A 12,347-nucleotide genomic window follows, 5' to 3' on the forward strand; every position below is an offset into this window, starting at 1 on the left:
TGAATAACTATTCATTGAGTTATTTGTTGTTGGTGAAACCGGACCTAAGACCTTGTTCAACTGTATAATTTTGTTCTTGAAGATATTTTCTTTCTCTAGACACTCTCTTAGAGTGACAAAACCGGATATATTTCTTGTTGTTTCAAATTTGCAGCTATCCTTTACAATATTTTGTTGCTACACACAGCAACTCCTGAAAATGCAACCCAAAAATCTCAGATTATTTACTTTTTTTTAGATTATTTATCAAATTGCCTGTCATACTAGCCATACACTCTTGCACTTTTTTAAAGTCGATAATAAGTTTATCAGCAGCTGCTTCTCGTTTAGCGAATTTTAGTACTGAGTGTACTATTTCACGAGATTGAGTATTCAAAAATGTTCACTTCAATTTATACTGTTAATTCATTTTTAGATTAAATGAACACTTTAAAATTTAAAATCTCTTTTATTAAAAATTAAGATTTAACACAAAATTTGTCTATCCACATAAACAGATAAGCAGTTATTGATCAATTAAGGCTCTGTACCGTAATTTGAAATTTGTCTATTCCTATTCTGGTGCATCTGAATAGAACGTGTAATCACCAAGTAAATATCCGTTATAGATTGATTTATCTATATGCTAGCAGTCACTGTAAACTACGCAACACTTATTACAGAATATCTGTAGATGTACATATTCGCTCCGTGCGTGACCATGTAGGGGATACACGAAACTATGCCAGCGTCCGTAGCCGTAAAATATGACAACTTTGGCGAATAATTATTGAATATTAATTTTTTTCAATAGATATTTCGCTTACCTTATTATTGCCGTTTTGATTTTTATTATTTATATTTATATTTTTATACTGAATTTCTTTCTTTCCCCGATCTGGTGGTATATTCCTATCGTCATCTCTTTCCATTTTGGGTTACACACACACAAAATTAATAGTTCAATGGACCCAGCTAATGTTAAAATCTGATACTAATAATTCACACGGCCTAATTGCTTTCGATGTACACTTAATGTTAACAGACAGCTAAACTATAACGAAAAAGTGAAGAAAAGCCCTTAAAATTGATATTTTCTTCAGGAAACTTCCAAAAATCCGCCTTTTTAATTTGACGTTTATTTGACACTCGAACTTATTGTTTGTATAATAAATTTTATCAAAAATGGTAAATAAATATTACATATTAATGTCAAATATGACATATGTGTATCATATGTTTAACGTCAAATTGTAGTCGCCAAACATATAAGGCGACTACGCTAGGTGTCGCGTCAGTTATGCACGGAGCGAATACGATGTCACATAATTGTAAAACGATGCGAATTTTTTGTAGCGTGGATACTGGAAAATTAGGGTCTACAACTGTAGACAGCGTGGGTCATAGGGTTAAGATCTCGGTGTCTAGATGGAGTAGAAAAAATTTGAAAGTGGAAACTGTTTTTTTTTTCATTTGTCTACCAAAACGTTTTTATTACAAATGCTCTTGTAATTAACCTTGATCCTGGGAGTTATAAATAAAACGTACGTATTTAAAGAAGATTGATATTCTTAAGTGGAAAATCAATCGGCAAATGAGACAAGAATATGTAGGTAACTTAGGGAGGCAAAACAATCCAAAAATTTTTAAATATAATACGTATAAAATTCAAAGATATGGTTTCTAATAAGAAATAACTTAAACTTAAAGATATCTTAATTTTAAAGTACTTATATATTATAGAACAATTGGTTCCTTTTTTTAACAAAAACTTAAGAAACTTAACCGACATTTATTTTTAGAATTATATCATCAGTTGAATCGTTATACAACGTGATTTTGTACTTTATAGATCAAACAATACTATTTATATAATTTATATGTGTGCCCACTTATTTATATATTTTAGGTAGTAGGTTTTTTTACAGGAAGGAGAAACTAATTCATTGTTTTTATTATTTTTAAGTCAATAGTTAACCATCAGTACAGCCCTCATTGCCAAATGTATTCTTGGTGTTATTCTGAAACAGAATCAGTAACTTTGAAAGTTTATTTTTAAACAATACGTTTGAAACACTCTACACATTAAATTAACAAAAATAAATATGAACTGGTTATTTTAAAATCCCTGGATTTTATAAGTTTAATGATAGACAATATAAATTGTTCAATATTACCATATATTGTTCAATATTACTTAGATATTTAAACGTTTGATATATATGTATATAATATTCAGACATAACTCTAACTGTACAGGGTGTCTCAAACTAGAGAAGAATCTATTTATTTTTTAATAAATACACTGAGCACGATTGTATTCTAAAATTTGAAAGTTTATACCAAAATATACTACAGATCTTTCGGTATCAAAACCCCTTTTAACATATTTATCCTAATGTATTATTATGAACATATTCTTGGTTATAAAGAATGGTGTCATTGTGTGTTTTTCCTTTATTAGCCTGTCTCAAAACATTCTTTCATCCTTTCCTGTCGAGTGTCTGTCTTCTCCATCTTCATGCTCCAATCTCCCTTAAATCTTCCTGCATATCATCCAAATATCTGAGTTTAGGTCGCCCCTAGCAGGATCACTTTCATCCATTCGCATAAGGTAGCCCACCCATCTTAGTCGGATTATTTTGATGATTTTGACCGGATCCTGTTCATTAACTCCGCCATGTATGATCGTAAATGCTTTTCTTTTAAAGATTCGTAGTAACTCTTCATCACTGCGGCTTCTTCTGATCTGACCACATGACCTGCCCACCTTATCTGGTTAGCTTTTATATCTGACGATATTTTCAGTACCATACGGTGTCACCAATTCAGCATTGCGGCACCTTCTCCACTCTTATGTCAATTCATCTCTTTGAGGGTCAAATATCATTCTGAGAACGTTCCCCCTTCCCCTTCCCCCACAGTTATCCTTGCTGAGACCTCTTATTATGACGTGGTTATCATCTTAGTCGGGTTAGACGAATAACAGGCCTAACCTTGGATATAATAGATGCCCCAAATTTTATTTTTCTAATCTTTAGGTGTTGTCAATAGTAGTGTAAATTTAAAATCTCGACTGAATTCCGCCGTTGCGTTAGCCGCCATCTTGATTTTAAATGAGAACCGTTTTTGCTCAATAGCTCCGCCATTTTCAACTTCTCGACAAAAAGTATAACAAACAACATTGTTGAAAATATGATTTTCTATCATTTTTATTCTTACAAATTTTTCGTGCTGTCGATATTTTCCGAGTTATGGCGGAAAATAGTGACAGTTAGAGCATAATTATTGAATTATCTCGTTTATTATTCGTTTTACGACAAAAATGTTCCTATACAAAAATAAAGAGAATTAAATTCTACATAATTTTGATTTCTTTCATTTTTTTTGTTAAAGTTGATATTTAAGGTAGTACGTACGCGGTAATTAGTCCAGAAAGCCACTGCGCATCCGCTAGGAAAAATATTCTAATTCGGATTTCTTGCACAATCTTACTCAAAAAGGACCCCTTTTAACAAATTTGCATGTTGCCAGGACCAAAAGGTGGTCAAAAATTTTTTAAACGTTTTTTTTTTGTTTTTTTCCTAAAATTATTTTTTTTGCATGGAACAAATTTTTTTTAGGTTTTCTGGATCATTCCAAACAGAAAAGGTCTTTAGTGACTTTTCTCTTAAGTTGATAGTTTTTGATATTGTATAAGTGATTAAAAATTGAAAAATTGCGAAATCGGCCATTTTTAACCCTGAAAAACTATGTGAAAAACTGAAAATTTGAATGTTACCAAGGTAGGTAGATATTCTTTAAACATCGATTGATGAAATCCTGAAGAGTTTTTTGCAATACAATATCAAAAACCCCTTTGTTTTTTAATTGCCAATCAAGCGTGCGCGACACTATTTTCCACCGTTGCATGTGTATGCAGTATGGTGCAAATGAAAGGAATAAATTCGTTATTTCGTAAACCGGCGACTTTAAGGAAAAATCCCGAAACAGGTCGATTTTTATTTTTAAGTTATGATATTGGGACATATATGGTATACTAGTGACGTCATCCATCTGGGCGTGATGACGTAATTGATGATTTTTTTAAATGAGAATAGGGGTCGTGTGCTAGCTCATTTGAAAGGTTCTTCAATTCTCTATTTAGTAATATAAACATTTACATAATTATTTGTACAGGATGTCAAATAATTTAATTTTTTTGTCAATTTGCCAAATGATTTAATTTAATAAAATTTTTTTGGACACCCTGTATAAATAATTATGTACATGTTTATATTACTGAATAGAGAATTGAAGAACCTTTTAAATGAGCTAACACACGACCCATATTCTCATTTAAAAAAATTATCGATTACGTCATCACGCCCAGATGGATGACGTCACTAGTATACTATATATGCCACAATATCATAACTTAAAAATAAAAATCGACCTGTTACGGGATTTTTCCCTAAAGTAGCTGGTTTACGAAATAACGAATTTATTCCGTTCATTTGCACCATACTGCATACACATGCAACGGTGGAAAATAGTGTCGCGCACGCTTGATTGGCAATTAAAAAACAAAGGGGTTTTTGAAATTGTATTGCAAAAAACTCTTCAGGATTTCATCGATCGATGTTTAAAGAATATCTACCTACCTTGGCAACATTCAAATTTTCAGTTTTTCACATAGTTTTTGAGGGCTAAAAATGGCCGATTTCGCAATTTTTCAATTTTTAATCGCTTATATGTCAAAAACTATCAACTTTAGAGAACAGTCACTAAAGACCTTTTCTGTTTGGAATGATCCAAAAAATCTAAAAAAAATTTGTTCCATGCAAAAAAAAATAATTTTAGGAAAAAACAAAAAAAAACGTTTAAAAAATTTTTGACCAACTTTTGGTCCTGGCAACATGCAAATTTGTTAAAAGGGGTCCTTTTTGAGTAAGATTGTGCAAAAAATCCGAATTAGAATATTTTTCCTAGCGGATGCGCAGTGGCTTTCTGGACTAAATGGCGCGAGCGTAAGACCTGATTGATTTTGTAGCAATTGTTTTTGTTCAATATCTACGCCATTTTCAACTAAAATTGTTCCAAATATGATTTCCTACAATTTCTTTTTAACAATTTTTTTCATGCGGTTGATATTTTCCGAGTTAAGTGGGAAAATAGTAAAAAGTGGTGGGGGGAACATAATTACTGAATTGAATCTTGTTTCCGAGCTGCCCCAAATTTTATAATTGTATCCTTTAGGGATGATCAATAGTTGTGTAAATTTAAAATCTCGACTGAATTCCGCGGTTGCATTAGTCGCCATATTGATTTTAAAGGAGAACCGTTGTTACTTAATATCTCCGCCATTTTAAACTTTACGACAAAAACGGTAGGAACTAAAATTGTTGGAAACGCAATTTCCTACAATTTATTTTCCACAATTTTTTTCATTGCGATCAACATTCTCCGATTTAAGGGGGAAAATAGTGGAAGCGGAGGGGAAGTATAATTATTGAATTGTCTCATTTATTATTAACTTTACGACATACTTGTACATAAACAAAAATAAAGAGCATTATATTTTATACAATTTTTGAAACTTCCAATGAAACACCAACCAAACTAAGTACATAAAAGACATAAATAATAACTTAAATGCATTAAGTTCACTTAATTTTAGTAGCTAGCGGGTTTTATTGGTTGAATTTGTCTGTCGATAATTAAGTTTCATGTCAGCTAACATATTTTAATATGTCAACATTTTTTTTAATTTTGGACCCTGTTGGGGGGAATATCCCCATTCCCCCTCGTAGACCCGCCACTGGTTCTCTCGAAAAATTGTAGTAAATCGTAATTGCAACAATTTCAGTCCTCACAATTTTGTCGAAAAGTTGAAAATGGCGGAGATATTAAACAAAAACAATTGCTATAAAATCAATAAGGTCTTACGCTCGCACCTTTACCGCATACGTACTACCTTAAATATTGATTTTATCAAAAAAATTAAAGAGATCAAAATTATAGTTAGGTATAGGTTCAAATTTGTTGTAAAACTTATAATAAACGACATAATTCAATAAATCAATAAATTATGCTCTAACTGCTACTATTTTCCCCCCATAACTTGGAAAATATCAACCGCACGAAAATTATAATAAACGAAATTATAGAAAATCGCATTTTCAACAATTTCAGTTTCTACACTTTTTGTCGAAAAGTTGAAAATGGCGGAGATATTGAGTAAAAACGGTTCTCGTTTAAAATCAAGATGGCGGCTAACGCAACGGTCAAATTTAGTCGAGATTTTAAATTTATACTACTATTGACCCTCCCTAAAGATTAGAAAAATAAAATTTGGGGCAGCTCGTAATGCAAGGTCAAATGCTATCCCGAATGGGCTATCTGTGATTACCGGACCCAGATATTTAAACTCTTACTACTTCGAAGTTGCGGTCATTAATAGTTATGTTGGGCCTAACTCTTCATCTTGGATTTTTGATTACTAGCATGTATTCCGTCTTCTCTTCTTTTATTCGAAGACCCAGTCTACCTGTTTCCTCCTTGAGTTGTGAAAACACCTCTCTCACGTCTGGCTGATTACGCACTTAAATCCGTGTACAGTTGTAAACGTGTTGAAGTGCTTCATTCAAGGAAGATGCGTTTAAACAACGATTATTTTGAAATAATTAAAAAAATAGTCCTTCTCGGTGTTTAATTTATAAAATAATTAAGACAAAAAATAGATGTTAACATTATTTAAATTGCTTTTGTGCCTTGTAATGATAATGCTCAATATCTAGGGTTTTAGATCTATATAACGCAGTATTAAAATTTATACTTATTATATATTGAGGGAAAATATTTTGTAACTAACATTCCGTTTAGAAAATTGTATTATAATGTTATTTATAAATTCAACTACAAAAAAAATTGTGCCCATTAAAAAAAGTGTTACTCATGTATGTTTGAAGTTATATGAGAGTAAATAGTATTCATATTCTAATTAATGCTTTTTAGGATGTCCTCGTGTTCTATTGTCAGCGGGTTTACATTCGGATATATTTCTTGCGTTTTATTGTTGTACATTTAGTGCAAGTGACCTGCATACTTTCCCTATACAGTATGGTGCAAATGAAAGGAATAAATTCGATATTTCGTAAACCGCCGACTTTAAGAAAAAATCCCGAAACAGGTCGATTTTTATTTTTAAATTATGATATTTTGGCATATATGTCATACTAGTAACCTCATTTATCTGGGCATGATGACGTAATCGATGATTTTTTTTAATGGGAATAGGGGTCGTGTGCTAGCTCATTTTAAAGGTCATTCAATTCTCTATTTAGTAATATAAAAATTTACATAATTATTTGTACAAGGTGTCCAAAAAAATTTTTAAATAAATTATTTGACAAAAAAAAGAATATATGTAATTTATTTAATGCAAAATAAATTTGACTGTTGCCCAAAAACAGAAAAAACGTTTATTTCATAAATAAACATTGCTCTTCACTTAAATTACATGTTCAAACTTTCAAGAGGCAGGTTGCTGGCGGGAGCTGGCTTGAACATTGAATTTAATCGGATAGCAATGTTTATTTGTGAAATATGAATTTTTTCTGTTTTTGAGCAACAGTAAAATTTATTTTGCATTAAATAAATTAGGTACATACATTCTTTTTTTTTTGTCAACTAATTTAATTAAATTTTTTTTTGACACCTTGTACAAATAATTATGTAAATGTTTATATTACTAAATAGAGAATTGATGACCTTTCAAATCAGCTAGCACACGACCCCTATTCCCATTTAAAAAAAATCATCGATTACGTCATCACGCCCAGATGGATGACGTGACTAGTATGACATATATGCCAAAATATCATAATTTAAAAATAAAAATCGACGTGTTTCGGGATTTTTCCTTAAAGTCGCCGGTTTACGAAATAACGAATTTATTCCTTTCATTTGCACCGTACTGTATATCATTCTGTTCCCGAACAGACTCAAAAAGTCCTCGGAATGTCTTATAAAGCTTTTACAGTTATAACTTACAATGGTAACTACTGATTCGCACTGTTTCTGGTTAGCAGTTTCTTGATTTTATAATATGCCATGTTTCCCTTACTTATCCTTGTCTGTATCTCTTTACTTATAATATCGGTTACTATAGTACCTATCACGTCATCATTATAAGATTTCCGTGGGTGGTGTCTTTGGATACAGCTATGTGGAGCAAAAGATCAAATAGTAAGAGCTGATAGAGTGTCTGCTTGATTTATAGCCTTACTATTCTTTTTCTTTCGGTGCCATATTAGGTTCCCCCAAACGTTGGCAATTACATTGGCGAGTTGTTCCCGGTCTTCAGCTAATCGGAATAGTTTTTCGGCACTGCCTATTCCTGTCCAATCGCGAATGTTCTTGAGTCATCACATCTGCTTCCTTCCAATTCATCTACCTGTCTTACCTTTCATGATAAGCTGAACGATTATGTACTGGTCTCCTCTAAGAATATGCCCTAGGTATGAAATAATTGTTCTTATTTTAATAGTTTTCAGGAACCCACCAACGACATTTCACTGACTTGTTAGTATTTCCTAAATAACCAAGTTTATACAGTCGAACCCGCTTATTAGAATACCGGTTATAGGAATATCCAGGTTTATGGAATATAAATTCGAGGTCCTGAAACGTTTCCATTTACTCCTTAATAAATTTATCCGTTTATTGGAATACATATTAATAAAACAAGACCGCTTATTAGAATATTATTCAGGTCAACGAATAAATTTTTACCTACAATTTCAAATTTCCTAAAAATTTAAATTATGTTTTGTATTATAATTTCTCGCCAAGGGCTTCGAAGGCCTGTAGGTAGTGCTGTTTTATTTATATTATTTGTCAGGGTTTGTCAGATAGGTAATAAATATTTTATTGCGTTGTTATGAGTACCAATTCAATCGTTTACCGACAAATTCAGTCGTAAATTAATTTCCTTTGTCTACAAACTATATATATTGCCACCCAGTTGCCTGTTATAAAGTTTAAGTATATTATGTATTTTAATATGAAAATATTTACATAATCTATATATTGCATGCATTTCATATTAATTACTGTATGCATCCACATAATATAATGTAATTTAGTTTTTTGATAAATACGTTACGCTATTGTATTACTGATATAAAAAGACGTAAAACCATATACATATTAACATAGTATGTACTATTATTACGTATATTCGATACACTTATTACGGCTAGCCACCAATGATCGGTTAGAATATCCCGCTTATAAGAATATTTTTGCTTGGCACGAAGGCTATTCCAATAAGCGGGTTCGACTCTAATACAATTAAAAAGTGTCTCATTAGACATTATGATTTAATGGTCTATGTAAAATTTTGTTTATGGATATTTTGAACCGACAATAAAATGGATCAGAATAGGCTAGGTATATTTTTTGATATGACTTTTAGGTACCATTGAACATTAACCTCTAGATTTTCTTATTTACGTAGCTTGCTTGTTTCCTCATGCATATCCTCGACTGCTGGGTATTTATTACTTTTGATCGTTTGATAGTGTGTATAACTCAGGTTTTCAAATTTCTTAAGCGTTAGTCCCTTTAGTGTTGTTAGTTTTGTGTATTGCTATTTATAAACAAGTTGGCTGCATAAGCCAAGTATCATGACGATCTCATATTAGTTTATATTTTTATTGTTTTTGAAACGTCTTACCTCCTTTTATTTAGGTACAATTTTCTTGTAGAGATAAATGTGGACTATTAATCGCATAATGTGAATACTTACTTCTTGTCCAATAAAATAAAATGTGGTGCGATAATTTTTAACATATATGATGAATACTTAAAAATAGGAGAATCTAAACGACATCCTTATCCTGTAATTAACTTTAATAAGCGCATATTAACGCAGAAATCGATATTGTATTTAATTTTAACTGAAACCTGTATTGTAGTTTTGGCATCGTTTGTGATAAGTGTTGTACTAGTTTAAACACCGTTTGGACAAGTACAGCAACAAATATAATGTAAAAAGTTGTCTCCCGTTGTATTATTTCTTAGTTCCCGTATGGCGGCACCACATTTTGCTATGTGATATTTGTTATGCGCCTTATTCGGCCGTATAGGACGAAGTATGGAAGGTGCATTCGTCAATATTCGCTTGATGTGCGCGCATAGCGAGTAAGCACGCATATACGCACGTTTTTACACACTTCAAAGGAAAATATTTGGGCGCATACAGCGTAGTTGCATAACACATACCGCATAGCGAAGTGTGGTGCTGCCATTAGAAAAAATCAAAATTTGTAAGTATCGTATATCACACATGGTAAAAAATTGAAAAGACAATTCTTTCTATGTTTTATGATCAGACGAAGAGGGATAAAAATAAAAAAATTACCGCTAACGGCCGGTTTCACAATCTGTTGTTAACCCTAGCGGTCAACTAACCTTTACCCACAGTCTAACTGACAGTTGCTGTTTCACAACCACAGATTCAATCATGGTTAGTTGACCGTAAGTTTTGTTTTATTTTTCTTATGTTGGTAGGAAATTATGGACAATGATCACCAGAAATAACATTTTTATGGAAGAATTATCAAATCAGCTGATCAGTCAGATGAGTTTCCATTGATTTTTATTAGGATAAATTCAATAAATTGTTATATTTCTTTATGACTATTAATTTGTTGTATATATTTTTTAAGGATTTTATATTTAGTTGTGGAGTTTATTTTTCAGATTAAGGAAAAATAAATGTGTGTATATGTGTGGTTAGGATATTCAGTCAGACTTGTGGTTGATTTGCATAATCATATTTTTGATGTTGATTCTTGCTACCTTGCTTGCTTTCAAAATTCATATATTTTAACATACCTCCTATGGGATTAATAAAATTTGATACATGATGGTTGCATCTTAGATTTTGGACCATAAAAATTACTATGCAAAACTTTTTTGAAGTATCTTTTTTTCGTAAAATTAATATTAAAAATGCTTCCCATACGTGGCCAACTAAAGTACACACACTGTATATTACATGCACATTATACATTTTAAGTTTTGTTTAAGAATAATATTTGTTTTAAGGTCTTTCGCCAATATTGTTAAAATTAAATTGTTAATATAAAAACATGTAGCAAGCAAGAGACTATAGTATGTATTAATAATTACCCCAAATCATTTAAAAATCGAACAATTATTGGCCGCTGAAATGCTAAACGCATTTAAGTACATCATATAAATTCATATCTGTAATTAATAATTTACGTGTATACACTCTGTCCTGTCAATAAAACGAAATTAGGTTAGGATAACCTCTGGTTAAGAGCTTAACCATCACTCCAAGCTCTGGTTAAAAATTCTGTCGGTTAACCACAACTTCGCCGTTGACCTGGTATTGTGAAACACATATTTCGGGGTAACTTCTGGTTATCTCTTAACCACAAGTTAACTTCGACTTGTGAAACCGGCCGTAATACGAGTTGTCGACACAATCCTGTACTTACGAGAATGGTTACGTAACATCTACTGTCATCGTACATCAAAGGTAATATGCTCTCATGGCTTCTGCGTATTATTTATACGTTTTAGATTGACTACATAGAACTCAATGTTAATATAAACATGTTTTAATAGGTTCTTTTTACATAAACGAAATTAATTATATGAGAACGTGAAAATACGGCCTTATGTAGATATAGTAAAAACATTCTACAATATATTATAGGAATATCCTATTATACCGGTTGTCCACCTATATTTTCCCCCATTTTAACTGGCTGTAACTTCTAAACGACTCGAGATAGAAATATGCGGTTTTCACTGAATTGTTTTATTTTAGTAAAATTTTTGTTTGAATGGATTTATTTTTTTATATCGCATTTACATAAAAAATGGCGGATTTTTAAAAAAAAAACGTTGACTTTTTCTATTGAAACACCCAGTATATTTTTTTTGTAAATTGAAAGAACGGTCATTTACCTATCCAGCGATATAAATTTTTTTAGAATGAGAGATGCAATTTGGAAATCACATAACATAATATCAATTTGCTTAGTTATGTTATTTAGTTATGTGATATACACGTTGCACCTCTCATTTTAAAAATTAATTACTCAGTCATTTGACAACCGATTTTAAAAAACTTTATATTGCTGGATAAGTGAATGACCGTTCTTTCAATTTACAAAAAAATATACAGGGTATTCCATTTTAAAAAAAGTCAACAGTTTTTTTTAAATCCGCCATTTTTTTTTCGTAATTGAAAGCAATATAAAAAACTCAATCCATTCAGACAAAACTTTTACTAAAATAAAATATTTCAGAAAAAACCGCATATTTCTATCTTGAGCCGTTTA

The sequence above is a fragment of the Diabrotica virgifera genome, chromosome 2 (assembly GCF_917563875.1).
Source record: "Diabrotica virgifera virgifera chromosome 2, PGI_DIABVI_V3a".
Lineage (NCBI taxonomy): Eukaryota > Metazoa > Arthropoda > Insecta > Coleoptera > Chrysomelidae > Diabrotica > Diabrotica virgifera.